This window comes from Sapajus apella, unplaced genomic scaffold (assembly GCF_009761245.1).
Source record: "Sapajus apella isolate SASKATOON/1434 unplaced genomic scaffold, GSC_monkey_1.0 scaffold93, whole genome shotgun sequence".
Lineage (NCBI taxonomy): Eukaryota > Metazoa > Chordata > Mammalia > Primates > Cebidae > Sapajus > Sapajus apella.
In genome coordinates this window covers 192,440-211,437 of record NW_022437033.1, presented here as the reverse complement: position 1 = coordinate 211,437, position 18,998 = coordinate 192,440, and the positions used below count along the sequence as shown (strand labels likewise).

Sequence of the window (18,998 nt, the reverse complement as noted above, 5' to 3'; positions counted from 1 at the left end):
TAATGTTAGAATAGAAAGACTTTGGACACCAAGTGGTCTTATCCTCTCACTTGAAAGACAAGGAAAGACAGGAGTGACTTGAATAAGACCATTCATTGAACTAGTGACAGAACAAACACTTTGAATCAAGGTTTCCTAGTTTCTGGACCCACTACCATTTATATTTTCTATCATAATTTTCTTTAGATTTAAAACAGTTTGCAAGCCATGGCTATATAAAGAAACACTGGAGGAACTTTTGAAATATACAGATTCTGGCCCTAACCCTGATTGAGCACATCTGTGTGCAGTTCCTTGAAATTTATATTTTTCAGAGCTTTCTGTCATTACTCTGATATACAGTCAGTGTTGAGAACAACTGTGGTTTAGATCAAGAGTATAAGCTCTCCTGGAACTGTGGCAAATTACTAGATCCACAATATCCTACAATGGGTTTTCAACCTTCATCTTCCTCATTTGAGCATGTTGAAGAATATCTGTCATCTCAACCATAACCATGCAAGCAAGCCCTTTTTCAAATTATTTCACTTTAAGTTCCAGGATACATGTGCAGAATGTGCAGGTTTGTTATATAGGTATACATGTGCCATGGTGGTTTGCTGCATCCATCACTCCATCATCCAGGTTCTAAGCCCCACATGCATTAGGTATTTGTCCTAATGCTCTCCCTCCCCTTCCTCCCATTCCCCAGCAGGCCCTGGTGTGTGTTGTTCCCCTTCTCGTGCCCATGTGTTCTCATTGTTCAACTCCCACTTATAAGTGAGAACATGTGTTTGGTTTTCTGTTCCTATGTTAGTTTGCTGAGAATGATGGCTTCCAGCTTCATCCACGTACCTACAAAGGGTATGATCTCAATTCTTTTTTATGGCTGCCTGGTATTCCATGGTATACATGTGCCACATTTTCTTTATCCAGCCTATCACTGATGGGCATTTGGGTTGATTCCAAGTCTTTGCTATTGTGAACAGTGCCACAATAAACATAAGTGTGCATGTGACTTTATAGTAGAATGTTTTACAATCCTTTCAGTATATACCCAGTAATGGGATTGCTGGGTCAATACCTCTGGTTCTAGATCCTTGAGGAATCGCCACACTGTCTTCAATAATTGTTAAACTAATTTGCACTCCCATCAACAGTGTAAGAACATTCCTACTCCTCCACAGCCTCGCCAGCATCTATTGTTTCCTGACTTGTTAATAAGCCTCATTCTGACTGGCCTAACACATGGCAGGCATGCATGAGCCAACATAGGACACATCTGGAGCAGGTGGGTACACGACCGCCAGAGTAACAAGGCCCCCTGGGGTGGCATGAGGAAAGAAGGAAGAGGAACTGACGGTACTGGACGCACCCGGCCCCTGGCCCTGAGCACGCCCCTGGACAAATCCTTGTGTCTGAGGGCTCACTTTCAATAGATCGCAGTGAGGAAGCTGCTCTGTTACTCATGAAACCCTGACCCAGAAGCAGGTAGTCTAGGAACGGTTTAGCGCCAGGTTTTCCACTAACATTGGGTGACAGATGAGGGGGCAGCCACCTTTCTGGCCACACCCCATTTTCCAGGATGAGGAGCTCTTCACACTGGACCCCGGTCTGGTGTCTCATTGTGATTTTGATTAGCATTTCTCTAATGATCAGTGCTGAACTTTTAAAAATATTTGTTGGCCGCAGAAGTGTCTTTTTTTGAGAAGTGTCTGTTCATATCCTTTGCACACTTTTTGATGGGATTGTTTTTTTCTTATAACTTTAAGTTCCTTGTACATTCTGGATATTAGACCTTTGTCAGATGGGTAGATTACAAAAATTTTCTACTATTTTTTAGGTTTCCTGTTCATTCTGATGCTAGTTTCTTTTGCTGTGCAGAAGACCTTTTAGACTTTTTTTTTCCTTTTCCTTGAAAATATCAAACTCACATATAGTTCACAGACTGGGGAGAAAATTACTGGACTCCCTCACTCCAAATCTCACATTGAGTGGGCTCGTTTCCTGCTTCCTGCAAAACCAAATTCAATTTATTCTCTGGTGTCAGTTTTTCACATTGCTGTTTACAACAGTTTTTTCTCATTACTGTACATAAATTTCATCATTCCAGGTTGTTTTTATGCTGTCTCAAGTTACATGAAGTCTCTTTTTGGCAAGCACATGCCAATGAATTATCTTTCTTCTATTCAGGTTTTCTGTGCATCATTATCAGATATAATGATTGATGCCAGTGCTGTGAATCTGGCACAAATAGCAATTAAGACAGAAACAACAGCAATGTTATGTGGACTTCCTTTCTATTCCCCAGAATAACTGTCCAACTGAGTTCAAAATGGACATCAGTTGGGAATGTGTACAAGCAGCCAAAAAAACAGGCAGGTTCATCATATGTCTTTGCCCAAAATTCTTAGAACAAGATATCAGCATCATATTTCTGACTTTGTGATTTTTCTCCCTCTGTTAAATTTGCCTGGAAAATTCCAAACATCCAAAATTAAAACAACCATAACAATAACTTCTGTAAAATAATTGAATTGAATAAAGTAAATACATGGAATTACAGAGGATATTTAAAAACAATCTGAGAATGAAGTCTCCATCACCTTCAGAGAACAGGAAGTAACAACATCCATTTTCTGGAGAATATTTAACTCTTCAAATCACTGGGGAGGCCAGATATGAAAACAGAGGGGAGCTACGAAAATGAACACTAGCAGCTGTTTCTCCTTGATTAGGTATCAAAGGAAATCTGGAAATTTAACATAAACATACTGCCTTTCAGGATCAGCCAACAGCTAACATATATAATTGCTGCAAAACAAATGATCTTAACTTATACCAAACTCGTCCTTTCTGGTGAGATCACAAGTTAGGCTTAATCAGAATTAAAGCAAATTTCAGGTCAAGAGTACAAAATCAAATTATCCCGCCAAGTAGAGTAGTAGCTCTCTCCTTAACTGCTATAGTTGAGTTCCTGAAACTCTCATAATAACGGTGTAGGAGGAATTTAAGACCTTTTTGGAAAAAATGGGGCAGGGATGTGAGTATTATGAAAGCCCAATTAGCGTGTTCACCAAAATAAAACAAAATAAATATCAATGATATTTTATATTAGCAATAGTGGATATCAGGCAATTAATTTCCTTTGTGACTTCAAGATGAAGATGATAATGTATCAGTGAAAATGCTTGGTCATAACACTAGTAACAGGGAAAGAATAGAGAAAACTGCATTTCATCTGAAGAGATGTAAGCTCAGTCTCCTTCTCTTCCTTCATCCCCAGCACACAAATCATCACATCAACAGAGCCATCAGAGTCTGAATCCCAAGGTTCAACTTGTGTGTGACATTTCTACTTCCTGTTTGCAGAACGGGTTTTAATGACATGGCCTAATTGTCCAACCTCTTCTCTCCTGTCAAGCGAGCAGAGAGAAAAGACTTATTGGTGTTTGTTTAGAGGTTTATTATTACTGCTTTATAGGATTGTGAGTAATCTTATAAGCCTTACCTGAGAGTCAATATGTAGTCCACCAAAGAATCTCTTTCTTTTGAATCATTGTTTCAATTTCATTTGTGGAATAGATACTTGAACATTCTTAGAGTTCTGGATGTTAACCTATGCTGGCTTCTTTTATTGCCTTTTGATGTGATCACACCTCCAAAATAGTTCTCAACTATGTTTTGAAGGTCAGAGTCTAACAATTCAGTAATGTCACTTAGCTCAATGTCTTCAAGGCCTTCACTACTCAAATGCTTTGCAGATATTACAGTATTTTCCATTTCTTCTACCACAGGAAGGAAGCCTTCTGAGTCAGTCACAATATCATTCCAAAATTTCTGCCAGACTTCATGAAATGTTAATTGTTTTATTTGTCTCACTGATTCTTCTACGCTTGTGAAAGCATTACAAATGGAGAAATTTTGCCAAGCTACTTTCATGGTAAAGTTCTGGTGTCTCTGATAAGATCTGCAGGTAGTCAAAATACATGCTGAGTATAGTACATCACCAACTATTTTAGCACTCTCAGATGCATGAGTTGAAGGAGTACAATCGTACTGGGGTAATGGAGTTGACTTCAACATAAGGAGCAGCATTTACAACTGCATTTTTGTCTCTAGGAGCAGTGTCCAGAATCAGCAACACTGTGAAGTCAAAATGTTTTATTCATTTAAATATTATTTAACCTAAGAAAAAAACACTTCGAAGACCAGCTCAAAAAGAGTTTCTCAGTGATCCATATTTTATGGTTTCTCTTCATGTAGACAAAAAAAGTGTTTCTGGCTTTCTCTTTAAAGAAGGTAATAATTTTGGCATCTGCAAAGCAACATGGGTTTAATCAGAAAGCACTGGAACAAAGCAGAACTTTGAGCTTGTCTTTTCCAGGCTGAAGCCTCAGTCCTTTTCTCATGTTTTGCAATAGATGTGCAGGTAAGCCTTTGCTTCCAGAGTTTCAACAGCACTGACAACCTGCTCAGGCAAATTGCCATTTTCCTCAATCATCTTCTTCAGGTATTCATGATACTCTTTGGCAACTTCATAATCTGCTTCCTCTGCCAGCCACATCTCCACTTCTTTTCATTACAGGAAACAGAATTTGTTTTTTTTTTTTTTTTTTTTTTTGAGACGGAGTTTCACTCTTGTCACCCAGGCTGGAGTGCAATGGCACGATCTTGGCTCACTGCAACCTCTACCTCCTGGGTTCAAGCGATTCTCCTGCCTCAGCCTCCAGAGTAGCTGGGACTACAGACGCCCTCCCCCATGCCCAGATCGTTTTTGTATTTTTAGTAGAGACAACGTTTCACCATGTTGGCCAGGCTGGTTGCGAACTCCTGACCTCAAGTGATCCACCTACCTTGCATTTCTTAAACCTACCCAACCACTCATTACTTGCAATGAATGTTTATAACTTTCCATTCAGATTGAAATTTAAATTTGCATTTTTGTGATGCTCACTGGCAGATTTTACATACAGAAAGAGACCTATTCAACCTTCTCTGTTTTAGAAGCCACAAGTACAAATCTCTTTATATTTTCTCTGTGAGATTTTGAGTTATGTATGATTTTCTCATTTATTCTGCTGTGCCCGATTCACTGGCCCCAACTGCTTTCTCATTTTTCTTTATTATGTGATGTGCAGGTTCATTAACACCAAAAATATGCCCTAGGAAGTGTTGCTTTCACTATTATCAAGCATTTAAAGAACTTTCATTGTGTTCGCTATTAACATAACCTTTCTTACCATCTTTGCCCTTCTTGCATTTCTATCATCCCTCTTTTTGTTCTTTTGCTTGCACCCATTCTCACCCTAATTCATGCAAATTTACAATGACTGAAAGTTCTATATCACTGAGAAGTACATAGTATTAATTTGTAATACTTAAGAACCAAATGATAAAATCCACAAGACAAATAAAAGGCTAACCAGTTTTTGTATGATAACACGTGGGTCACCAATGGCTGCAGAGGCAACAATAACAAGCAGAAGAACAAGGGTAGAAACACGTAACCCAAATGTTGGTCTTCTCCCAGGAGACAGCAAGAAACATGACGGTGACTTGAACTGGCATATCATTCCAAAACTCTCAAATGCGCAGACTTAGGTAAACTCAAATTTTGTATGACAATGACTTGCAGTTGTGAAGTGATTGTGGAACTCAGGAGTCAAGGACAGGCTACCAGGCTGAGGTGAGAAGCACACCATCTAGGAAAAAGCAAACACAAAAATAAGAAATGAGGTCAGGAACAGAGGCAGTCTAAATGAGTAGCTTAAGAGCTAGTGAGAAAGACAGAAATTGGAGTAATAAAAATATATGCCAAATTGCCCTTACAAACGTTGTGCCTATTTGTATGCTAAAAGCAAATGAGAGTTCTTTCCTCTCTTGTACTCACGAACATGACACATAATCAACATTTGTGACTTGTATCAATTAGAAGGTAAATAACAAGCTGTCTAATGTTTGTTTTAATTCATTTTTTAATCATCTTTCCTCTTTAAATACTTGTTCTGTCCTTTTTCCATGTTATAATTTTTTTCTTACTGATTTGTAGGTACTGTTAACATTTTAGAGAACTTATTTTTAATCCTGTCTATATTGCAAATATTTTCTCCAAGCATGTCATTTACTTTTGAATTTTATTTATTTTGTCTTTTGCCAAAAAGATGCTTCAAATATTTATGTAGTCAACTGTTTCTGCCTTGCTTTGAAAAGCCTTCCCCCCAGTAAGATAATACAAATATGTTCACTTATTCCTAGTATTTTTATAGTTCTCTGGTAGTATTTCAAGGTATTAAAGGAAGAATGGGCTACTCAAAAAATGGTGTTGGAATAAACAACTGACTATCCATCCACAAGTGTCTGGAGTTATCTTTCAATGGTCTTTCTCCTCTCTAGAACCTGAGAGGTTCGGGTAGTGTCATAACTCCTAGGTTACCAGGTTGAGGGCTCAAGCTATTCTTAGCTGATCCCTCAGTTTCTATGGGTTGTGAAGCTTAGAGAGGAAAGTGTTTTCTAATAATAGTTACTATCTATTTTGCTGGCTTAAGTTTTGTTCTTCTACCAATCCATACTATGACTCATATCAACTGAGCAACCGTACCAAGTTCTCAGATCTCAGATCTTCTGATAATGCTTCACTAATAATTAATAAATTAATAATCATAGTTTTGGAAGAACTGAAGAAATCTGAACATTAGTAGGCTGTTAGATGACATTAGGTAACTGCTGTTGATTCTACTGGGTGCAGTAATGGAACTGTGGTAATATAAGTAAATATATGTTCTGCCGGGGGAGGAGCTGAAGCAAATACATATATTATGTTATCAGTAATTTACGTTATGAAAAAATGTTGACAATTTTTATGTTAGTGTTTTGAGATGGAGTCTCACTGTGTCGCCCAGGCTGGCATGCAGTGGCGCGATCTTGGCTCACTGTGACCACCTCAGCCTCTGGAGCAGTTGGGATTACAGGCATGAGCCACCATGTCTGACTAAATTGTTACCAACTTTTAAATCCAGGTGCTTGGTAGGTGGGCATTATAATTAGCATATAATGAGCAGTGAGATGACCAAAGGTCACTTTCATCGCCATCTTGGTCTTGGCGAGTTCTGGCCAGCTTCTTTATCACATGCTGTTTTATCAGCAAGGTCTTTGTGACCTGTCTCTTGTGCTGACTTCCTAGCTGATCCTGTGACTAAGAATGCCTTCACCTCCTGGGATTACAGCCCAGTAGGTCTCAGCCTTATCTCACCCAGCTCCTATTCAAGATGGAGTCACTCCAGTTCAAGCGCCTCTGATACCACCTCTTGAGGAACTTTTCCCTGATCCCTCTTGCTGGCACTGAATTGATGATGGAAACTCTCAGAGCCTTCCTCCAATGCTTACTCTGATTACAACACTTAGGTTATTTCACTATAGTGCCATCTGTTTCCCTGTGTTTTAATCATTTGGGAATGCCTTGACAGTAACTGGAATGGAATAGGTCCTCATTTTACAGCACAAATGTGTACCATACAGAAAGTAAGGCCAGCATGCAACACTCTCAAAAGGAGTAGCATTTGAATGGGACCTTGAAGAATGGGTAGAATTTTTAGGGTGTGGAGAAGAAAGCAAGCAGGTGGAAGGGACAAAGGCAGGGGCACAAAATTGCTGGGTACAATGGAATTAGATTAGAGATGAAGCTGAAACAAAGGATAGTTGAAGTGGGCAGTAAAAATAAAACTGGAAAAGATTTGTTGAGGCAAATGTAAAGGGCTTCAGATGCCAGATTTCTTAGATGAGGTGGAGTTTTTTTAGCTGTCTTGATATTAACGAAAGGGTTTATGTTTGCAATGAATAAAAAAGCAGATATTTAGGATTAATCTGACCTATTCTTCCTTGTTACTAGGTTGCAGCACACAAAATGTATGGAAAATTTGCTTTCATGCCGGGGAGAAAAAATGAATTTCATTAGATGCTATGGAAATCAAATGGGATTATAGAATTACCACTTGCAAATAGAAGACAGAATCTAAGACAGAATCTAAGACAGATCTAAGACAGAATCTAAATGGAAGACGTCTGTCAAACATAAAAGGACTGGTCTAGAAAGATGTAAAAGCTGAAGCAAATGTAGATGAAGGAATGATTGGGGCCTATGAGGCCCTCCATGATCTGGCCCCAGACTATTACAATAGTTTCTTGACTGATTTTGCTATAACCAAGTCCACCCTCATAGCCACTAGCTTTTTATTTCCAAATCAGCACCTCTGCTGTGTTGTGCTTACTCAACAAGCCTTCAGTGGCTTCCCAGTACCTACAGGACACATTCCAAACTCCTTGAACTGACCATCAGTGACCTTGTCCTAATCCTTGCTTCCTGCATTTGGGGGCACTACAATTCACCTTCCCCAAGAAAGGCTCTCTGGAAAGACTAGTTTACTCATTGGCTCCTGACCAAAATCACATTTGTGCCTCTGCTCACACCATTCCCTCTGGCTGGAATACCTCCTCTTTCCCCCCTACATATGGAATCTGATTATCCAACTCAAGTCCAATTTATTCCATTAAATCATCATCAGAAAGACATGACACCTTAGAGACAGTAACTACGTCTTATACTTACATATATTTGTGCATGCATATTAGTACAAATATATGTACTATATATACTAATATATACACTAATATATACATACACTAATATGAAATATATATAATATTCATATATAATGTTTGAGAATATTATATATACTGCATCATTGATTCATTCAGAGGCCCAGAGAGAAGCAGCAGTGATCTTTCACAGCTTCTAAGATTACTATTGCACTACTATTGCATAGGTACAGAATGGATGTGTTAACACTAACCCTTTAGTTACAGTCAAATTATCTTAACATTTCATTTCCTTTCTGTTCCTGAAGTCTTCAATTTATACTTTGAATGAAGCATTATCAAAGGAGGAAGGGAGTAAGGTCAAGGAAATGGAACTAACATGGTCTGATGTGAGCCCTCAGTATGTGGCAAACCCTTTATAACTGGATCATATTTTGACCTTACAATAGCCTTGTATTTGAAGAAGCAGAAGCTCAAAGATGACATGTGGCATGCCCAAGGTCACATAGCTAGCAGCCAAGCTCCAAACTCTAATACCCATGTGTTTTACACTAAACTAAGCTGTTTTCCCTTAAAATGTCGGCCAAGTAGCTGTCATTCACATTCTGGTGCATGTGAAAATTCTGTCATGGATCTGTGTTATGGTTCGAATGTTTGTCTCCTCCAAAAGTTATGTTAAAATGTAATCACCACTGTAACAATATTAAGAGGTGGGATCTTTGGCCAGGCACTGTAGCTCACGACTATAATCCCGGCACTTTGGGAGGCCAAGGCGGGTGGATCACCTGAGGTTGGGAGTTCAAGACCAGCTTGACCAACATGGAGAAACCCCATCTCTATTAAAAATACAAAATTAGCCAGGCATGGTGACACATGCCTATAATCCCAGCTACTCAGGAGGATGAGGCAGGAGAATTGCCTGAACCTAGGAGGCAGAGGTTGCAGTGAGCCAAGATCATGCCATTGTACTCCAGCCTGGGCAAAAAGAGTGAAAGTTCATAAAAGAGGTGGATCTTCAAGAGGCGATTAGGCTCCACTGTCATGAACAGATTAATGCCATTTTCATGGGAGTGGATTCCTTACAAAAGGACAAGTTTGGCCTCTCTCTCTCTTTTGCCATGAGATGACACAGCAAGAAAGCCCTCACCAATTGTCAGTCCCTCAATCTTGGACTTCTCATCCTCCATAACCACGTGAACAAATTCGTCTAATAAATCCCCTCTCATCCGTCTATCTAGCTATCTAGCTAGCTATCCCATTGGTTCTGTCTCTCTAGAGAACTCTGACGAATACAAACTAGTTTGTAGCTTGTCTAAAAACTTCAGAGAAAAGATGTCTTCAAAATATTCTACTCTGAGTAAGGGACAAAAGTTACTTTATGAAATTATTCAAGAGTTCTCTTGCATAACCAGTGTTTAAGAGGCACAAGTTACTAAATGTGTATAGAACCACTTATTTAGAATTAAATAAGCAATAGTATATGCAAATGAATCTAAGCAGCTCTAGACCTAAACAATAAGCTAAGGGGAAATTAATATATCATGTTCAAATTAAAAATATTATTAACAATAATGGAAAAACTGATAAGTAAATAACATAAAGTGATTTTTCTGGGCCAGGCACTGTTCTAGCTGCTTTACATCTATCAACTCACTTAATATTTAATACAATACTATGCGATAGATATTATTATTATTATTTTATAGATGAGGAAATTGAGGTTCAGAGAAGTTACATACTCTGCCCAGGGTCACACATTTATTAAGCAGCAAAGCCCAACATGTACAGCTATACAATCTTGCTCTAGATGCCACACTCAACCATTATGATATACTTGAGACTAACGATGTTAAGATCTTTTCTTGTAATTTTTAACTGCTCAAAATCATCCTAACACAAGAAACTTCTGGTTAAATAAAACGGCCACCACCATTAGAAAAGATGTATGATACTACCTGTAGCAGAGCAATGAGCAAAAACCATATTAAAATAAAACACCCGGAAGAGCTCATAGGTTCTATCACAAAATATGAGTCTAAGTTTCCACAATATGAATTTTCTTTTTGTTTCATATATTCCTATCAAAACTGTAAGAAATAAATAATTATCGATTCAACTGTTCCATTAAGTTTCCACAAATATTACCTAAACATAGCGAACAGATTTTAATCCTAATCCTGCTCAGAATCGTACACATACTTTGTTATTTTATTTATGGTATTTAATTATAAATCTTTACATTTTTAATTTTAAATTCCCACTGCACATAGGAGCATATTTTACTGGAGACATCTATGTGGAGAACTGAATTGTACATTGTAAGATCACATGACTATTCATATCCCAGTTTTCATTCTTCCAAATGAATAATATAAATTCACAAATTAATTTTTTTATTTGAAAATTTAAAATATCATCCCTATCAGCAAAAGCTCTAACTACTTATGTTCTAAACAATTTAGGGATATAATGCTGATATTTATTATCCCATTGCTTTTTTGTTCTTGCTATTTTAATCTTTGTTATGAAACATCTTCACTTTCTATAGTTCAATGAGTTAACAACAAAATAGACATCCATTAGTTTTTAATAATAATCTATTTTTCACATTAAAATTTCGTGGAAAATGGTTCATACTTCTTACTGGATGGAAGTTTTTTAAATAGCTGTGAAAATTCACCACCAAAAACATTCAAAAAATATCCTATTTAGCAATAGTGGTCCCTGCTGGCTACAGCACGGAACAGCTAAACCAGGCCGATAAGAAAGGCAAAAGCTAAGGTGATCTGCCGTGATCCCCGTTTGACGATGCCCACAATGACCGTTCTGCCCACATTTTCCCCATTGCAGGTTAAGTAGAATTTGGCTTGATACCTCCTCAAGGGAAGCAAACTCTTTTTAGCAGGCCAGGGATCACAAGTGCTATGACAAATTCCCTTTTCTTCCTTTTGAAGAGCTGGCCACGCCCAAAACTTTAAAAGATTTTAAGAAAAGGGACATGGATTTGAACAATAGTTTCCTGATCTTCTCCAGATCGTTTCCAGATCTTCCTCTTAAGCTCATTTTTCAGTGGCCCGCATCAGACAAAGAGAAATATTTATAAATAAAACCAGCCCATCCCCTACTCCGGAGCTAGTTGCCCCTCTTGTCACCTTCCTTAACCATAATGGCATCAAACAATTAAAGATCAGCATAAAATGGCTCCAGAGGGTGATGAGAATTGAAAACCCCTTTTAGCCAGCACCTAACAGTGTCTGGTCACTTACTAGGAGATAAATGATGCTTCATAAGTTATTGAGTGTGATACTCATTCAAGGTGCTTGGATCATTGCAACTTCAGACTGAACTGACATACCACCAAATACACATGGCAGGCTAGAGAGGAACAAGTCGTGTCCAAGCGCAGAAGCATGCCTCTTCTAGCAAAATAATTCCAAAAGCCGTTCTCTGCTATTTGTAGTTCCTTTAAAGATTTTATAGTCAATCCAATTACTGAAGGGGTTCCTAAATGCTAATTAAGGGAGTGCAGCTTCCCCTTGCACTTTCTTCTGTCCAAGGCAAAGCTTTGTAACCTGAGGTGGCTGCATAAGCTGTCACTTTTGGGCTACTCCAAAATCCATATTGACCCCAAGGCCTCGGTGAACAAAGCACTGGGCTGATTACTGTCTTGGTGCCCCCTTAAATTTTGGACCCGAGGCGAGTGCCTTGCTCATTTTGCCGTATTTACAACCGTGGTGATTGAGTGAGGGCTATTTTCCAGCTACCGATGTGGTAAATGATAGCCCGGAGGAGGAAGCCGGGAGCCGAGGCCGGAGCCCTCAGGATGGGAAGGAGGAGGAGGAGGTCGCAGAGGCGGCTCTAATTGGCTGACTGTGAGCCAATGTAGACACTCCGCTCTGGGAATTTGTGCCAAAGCCTGGGAAGCCAGCTTGGTTAAAGTGGAATACGGGAAGGAGTCAGCTTACTGGGTCTGGCTGCTCCGGGCCACGCAATCTCCTCTCCTCAACCGCTTCCCCTCTCTGGGGACGATTCGTCTCGTCTATGCAGTGTGCCTACTCGGATGCAGGGCCGTTCAGTGTCGCGTTGTCACCCGGCTGCTCTCTGGACAGACCTGCCCCCCGCGGATGGCCTCTCCAGTGCCCATCTGCTGGAGAATCGCCTCCCTCTGCACTGGGCGGGGTCACCCCCTTCCCCCACTCCCCAGGGAAGGGAGGGCTGACTGCTGACACTTCTGACCTGGTTGCAGTGTGCCAGTGACTCTTCCTCAGTTACACCACTCACCACCACCCCTATCCCCGCCCCGTCTCTGCAGCGGGATTAACCAACTCGAGTCCAGAGCGGTAAAAGACCCTTCAAGGGTCCGTCGGTTATTCAACAACTGTAAAATTCATGGTTGGATTAGATCTTAACGGCGTCAAATCTTAAAACCGGAAAGAACATCAGATTTGGAGAGTGCTTAACATTCGATATCTGGTGTGAAAATCCACCAAGCAAATTAAAAGTGGGTCAATATTTAATACCAGTAATGACCCCTAACAGATACACCCAAAAAAGAAACCTCGCTAAAACAGGCCTGTACGCTCTTGAAACCTCCATCAAGGGGTATTAAAAAGCTTTGAGAGGACAATGCACTTTCTGTTGTGAAACCGCCTGAAGGACACTCAGTGTCACAGAACACCCGCCTGGGGTTTTCTTTTGTTCTTCCCACTCAATTCCTAAGACCTCAAATTTCTCTGAAGCCCTTTGCAACATAAAACAGCCAAGGTCTTGTCCACAGGTAACTGAGTTTCTTACAAAGCATTTTAAATGGCTTGTCCAACTGAGACTGGCAGCTCAGAAATTGTTCTTCTAGGAAATGGATGTGAAAAACAGCTGTTTATGCCATACAGGTGTTTCAATGTGTTAAAGTGCAGTGAAAACAACCAAGCCAGTGAAGATCCATATTTTTCCCAATTCCTTTACTGAGGGAGACTTGTCTTCAGATCTTCAACTTCATTTATTAAGGCCTTAATAAATGAGGATCGGTCAGAACAAGAACAAATGTCAGAGTTAGCAATTTAGTTCACCCAGTTAAAACTGAATTTCAGAGAAACAGCAAATCCCTTTTTTTTTAACTGAAATTCACATTAAACTGTGTGCTCTGTTTCTGAAAATTCTAAGAACAATATACCAACTACTTGAATTTTTTTTTTTTTTTTTTGAGATGGAATCTCGCTCTCTCACCCAGGCTGGAGTACAGTGGCACAATCTCAGCTCACTGCAATCTCTGCCTCCTGGGTTCCAGCGATTCTCCTGCCTCAGCCTCCTAAGTAGCTGGGATTACAGGCATCCACCACCATGCCCAGCTACTTTTTGTATTTTTTCTTTTCTTTCCTTTTTTTTTTTTTCTTTTTGTAGAGATGCAGTTTCACCATGTTGGCCAGGCTAGTTTCGAACTCCTGACTTCAGGTGACCTGCCAACCTCGGCCTCCCAAGAGCTGGGATTACAGGCATGAGCCACCGCACCCAGCCTACCGCTTGAATTTTTTTGTCTATACTCCTTAACAAACAAGATAATAACAGACGTAGGCAAAATCACCACAGGGATTTTTAGTAATTTATACATGCAAAAAATATACTATCCACATTGAAGTATTTGTTATGAAAGTTGTAAATATATAGATTTAGGAGATTGCCAATCTGATAGTTAAGAAGTCTTTAACATTAGCCCAGGGATCTGCAAACTAGTGCTTGCCAGTCAAATCAGCCCTACGGTCACTGTTTCTATGATCTTTCACCTAAAAATAATGTTTACATTTTTTTGTGCTCTAAAAAATCAAAAGAATATTTTGTGACAAGTGTAAGTTACGTATATTTCAAAATTTGGTGTCCATAAATAAAAGTTTATAGTAATCTATTCATGCTCACTTATTTTCACATTGTCTCAAGCTGCTTTCCTGCTACAACGGCAAAGTTGAATAGTTTCCACATAAACCATATAACCTACAAATCCAGAAATATTTACTGTTACAGAAGCAGTTTGTCAATCCCTGATAGAGATGAAGACATTATCTGTAAAGTGGTGTTACAAATAATCGTTATGTCTGTTAGCTGTAACTGAGTGGGCTAAACATTTTCCTTCTTTGACAAATTATGTGTTTAATTATCCTCTTTCTCACAGGCCAAAATAAAAAGACCGTGTTTTCATACACGTGAAATGTTGGTAAACTGGAAACCAATGCGATGCAGGCTTACTCTGCTTTTCATGATTTGTAATTCACCCTTTGTCCATTGCTATGCTTATGCTGCCTCACAATCCAGAATGTTGCTGTCATTTCTAGTCCTAACCCAGTCAGTACCAAGTGGCTAGCCTGCCATCTAGTGGGGAAAGACAAGAGTGCTTGCTTGCTTGCTTTTTTTTTTTGTTGTTATTTTGAGATAGGATCTTGCTCTGTTGCCCAGGCCGGAGTGCAGTTGGGCAATCTCACTGCAATCTCTGCCTGCCGGGTTCAAGCGATTCTCCTGCTTCAGTTTCCCAAGTAGCTGGGACTACAGGCACATGCCACCATGCCCAGCTAATTTTCTGTATTTTTAGTAGAGACAGGGTTTCCCTGTGTTAGCCAGGATGGTCTTAATCTCTTGACCTCATGATCTGCCCTGCCTGCCTCGGCCTCCCAAAGTGCTGGAATTATAGGTGTGAGCCACTGAGCCTAGCCTCTTTCTTTTTCTTTCTCTCTTTCTCTCCCTCTCTCTCTCTCTCTCTCTCTCTCTCTCTCTCTCTCTGTCTTTCGTTTTCAAAAAACTCTGACTAGGAAGCTATAAGCTGTAGGACCTCAGACAGTGATGATCATAATAGTAATTCCTTACACTTTAATAGCACTTTGCAATTTACAAACTATTTCCCAAAGTATAGTATTTTAGTTAATCCTTCTTCACCACAATTCTGTGATGTAGGCACATCTTCTTTGCCATATATTTTCAGATGAAAAAACTAAGTGTAAACATTGGCTTAGTCAAGGTCATACAGGTGGGCTCAAACTCAAATGCCATGCTCTGTTTGCTGAACCTAACACCTCTGAATGCAGGCTCTCTCATTTCTACATTTCCAGTTCTATGAATGATTTTGAGTCTCTATTTGCCAAAAGGACATTTATTTTGGGAAACTCCCTTGGATAGACTTTTTAAACAAACAGGACCCATCCAAAATATCCCCTCTCAAAAAAATATTCTAAGGAGGCAATAATAATTTTTTTAGCTAAAGGCTTAATTAATGCTTATCAAAACATGTTATTTTAGACCCATTTTATGATGCAAGACACATAAATTGGGAAGAAGATACTTAAGGCTTAAACCTTGGAGGGCTGTGAGACTACTGGCAGAATATCTGCTATTAGCTGCCCTCAATCCTTTTCTGATTAAGACATGTAATAATTTTTCCAACTTGGCCGGGTGTGGTGGCTCACGCCTGTAATCCCAGCACTTTGGGAGGCTGAGGTGGGCGGATCACCTGAGGTTGGCAGTCTGAGACCAGCCTGACCAATATGGAGAAACCTCATCTCTACTAAAAATACAAAATCAACTGGGCCTGGTGGCGCATGCCTGTAATCCCAGCTCGTCGGGAGGCTGAGGCATGAGAATCACTTGAACCCGGGAAGCGGAGGTTGCGGTGAGCCAAGATCATGTCACTGCACTCCAGCCTGGGCAACAAAAGCAAAACTCTGTCTCGAAAATAATAATAATAATCATTTTTGCAATTCAGTGTGAGTTCCAACTTTTAGGCCTACAAAACAATGTGTGCTTCGAGCTTTGAGAGTATAAGCCACAGAGTTCTCAAAAAGAGGTCCGTTGTAATTGTTCAGTGTCTCAGAAACTTCCAGCGTCTTGTGAATCTGTCTGCAAAGGGACCTCAGAGCTCACTGTGCTAACGTTCATTTGAGAGGGAAGATTTGTGGAGTTTCCACTACTCACTAAGGTGTGTCTGTCTTGTAGCAGCAGCCTTTGTGCTTAGTGATGACCAAGAACCAGAAGAAATGAACCAAAGGTTAGGGCAACCCATAAGAAAGAGTCATGTTTACATTGACATTCATCTGCTGAGTCTGCAGTTTGGTATGCAATGAGAATGGACCAAATTATGGACCAGCTGCTAAATGCAGCTGTACTTGAGTGTGTCCCAAAATACAAGGAGGGTTAATGTAAACAAAAGCAGTTTCCAGAGCTTTGCAGATCATTGTTCCCAGGCTGTGCCTATTTTTAGTGAACAAGCCTCCTGTGAGAATACTTTAGTGTTACTCGCAGATAGTCAGACTTTCATATTAAACATTTCAAGTTGAGGTAGGAGTGTGAAAACTAAGACACCTGGGACATGGGAAAGAAATAGTTTTATTGCTAGATTTTATGAACAGCCTTAGGTTTAACCACAGGTGAACCTTACTGTTTGCAAGCTCTCCTGATGACGTGATTTGTATCATAGATGGAGGAGCTATCTGAAACTTTCTAGCTCAGACATGACATTTTATTGGTTGCCCACGTTGCCTTGGCTGCCAACGTTCTGGCTAGGCCATTTTTATCTGTTGAGGACCAGCTATTTATGTGGCTATTATGTGGTTCAACTCAGGTGTACCTCAACAATTTGCAAAGAGTGTACATAGCATTGATCATTTCTCAATAGTCCCTGAGGTTCACTCCTGGTTTTCTCAGCTATGCCAGGTCATCGCAAGTATGTTCCTACAAGTTTCCAACACAAGAATTTCCTAAAGTTGCTACCAATTATGTCATAGCTATTACTGCTGCTGCTACTACTAACAACAAGTGACACTCATATAGTGTTCTCTCTTGTTAGGCATGGTTCTAACAAGACTAAACAAAACTAAACCAATCCGATTGTACCTGTGGAGTGTAGTTTTATTAATGTCCCCATTGGACACAAAGCCTAAGAGACTTGCTTAAGTTCACACAGCTAGTGAGTGGCGGGGCAACATTTAAACCCAAACAGTCTGATTCCAGAGCCATCATTATGAATTACTACTGCCTCCATCCTAAAGCATGGTTAGAAGAAGAAAAAACACACCAGTCTCCACTGCCTACTCAATAAAATCCAATGACCTATCTTGGCATTCAGTGCCTTCTGTGATTTTCCTCAGCTGTGGCACCATCCAGGCTATTCCACTCTGGCCACTTCAAAAGACTCACCATTAACAGGCCATGGTTCTAGTCAACCTATTTCTTTTCTTTTTCTTTTTTCTTTTTTTTTTTTTTCTTTTGAGATGAAGTCTCAGTCTGTCACCCAGGCTGGAGTGCAATGGCACGATCTCAGCTCACTGTAACCTCTGTCTGCCAGGTTCAAGTGATTCTAATGCCTCAGCCTCCCGGGTAGCTGCGATTACAGGCACTCGCCACCATATCTGGCTAATTTTTGTATTTTTAGTTGAGACAAGGTTTTACCATGTTGGTCAGGCTGGTCCTGACACGTCTCTGACCTAGTAAATAGACTCAACAAATACTTTCTGAATGAATTATTTGCCACAATGACTGTAGCCACTTACTGCTGGACTCATAAGTGTTCCCAAACAATAAACAAGCCAAACATGGTGGCTTGCAACTGCAATCCCGGTGACTTTGGAGGGAGGCAGGAAGACCACTTGAGGCCAGGAGTTTGAGACCAGCCTGGGCAACACAGTGAAACCCAATCTGTAAACTACAACAACAAAAATTAATTAGCTAGGCATGGTGGTGTATGCCTGTGGTCTGAGCTTCTCTGGAGGCTGAGGCGGGAGAATGACTTAGGCCCAGGAGTTGGCAGCTGCAGTGAGTTATGATCGAGCCACTGCATTCCAGCCTGAGCAAGACAGTGAGATTCCATTCTTACAAAAAAAAGAAAAGAAAAAAATGAATAGATGAAAGAAGGCTGAGCCACACAGAAATCAGCCGTCTAGGCTGAGGTGAGTTGTGAGTGATAGAATGGCTGTGAGCTACCAGGCTATCATTCATACCGATACAGAGAAGCAGCCATCAATTGTCACTGTCAGTAGTTTCATTAGAGATAATTCATTATTCTTTGCCTTGCCACACTAGAAATTAGGAGAACAAATATCAACGTCTTCCAAGAAAATCGAACAAAGGGGTAAAAACCTATAAAGAAAATACAGCTTTTGACCAGCTGAGGTGGCTCACGCCTGTAATCCCAGCACTTTGGAAGGGCAAGGTGGATGGATCACGTGAGGTCAGGAATTCAAGACCAGTCTGGCCAACATGGTGAAACCCCGTCTCTGCTAAAAATACAAAAGATTAGCCAGGCGAGATGGCAGACGCCTGTAATCCCAGCTACTCGGAAGGCTGAGACAGAAGAATCTCTTGAACCTGAGAAGCAGAGGTTGCAGTAAGCAGAGATTGTGCCATTGCAGTCTAGCTTGGGAGACAAGAGCAAAACTCAATCTCAGGAAAAAAAA

General features: G+C 40.2%; 2 long non-coding RNA genes across 3 annotated transcripts in view; both read right to left on the bottom strand.

Annotated features, from left to right (window-relative positions):
* Positions 1-1,990: 1,990 nt before the first annotated feature.
* On the bottom strand, positions 1,991-4,662 carry LOC116535264. The gene is made up of 2 exons (XR_004262124.1): positions 3,491-4,662; positions 1,991-3,395 (listed from the first exon to the last, which is right to left on the bottom strand). It is a non-coding gene; the product is annotated as an uncharacterized LOC116535264 (long non-coding RNA).
* Positions 4,663-5,119: 457 nt separating this feature from the next.
* Positions 5,120-18,998, bottom strand: part of LOC116535263 — a 58,010-nt gene continuing 44,131 nt past the window's right edge. For both annotated transcript variants that reach the window (XR_004262122.1, XR_004262123.1), the window contains one exon: positions 5,120-5,684. This is a non-coding gene — a long non-coding RNA (uncharacterized LOC116535263). The remainder of the gene's footprint in view (positions 5,685-18,998) is intronic.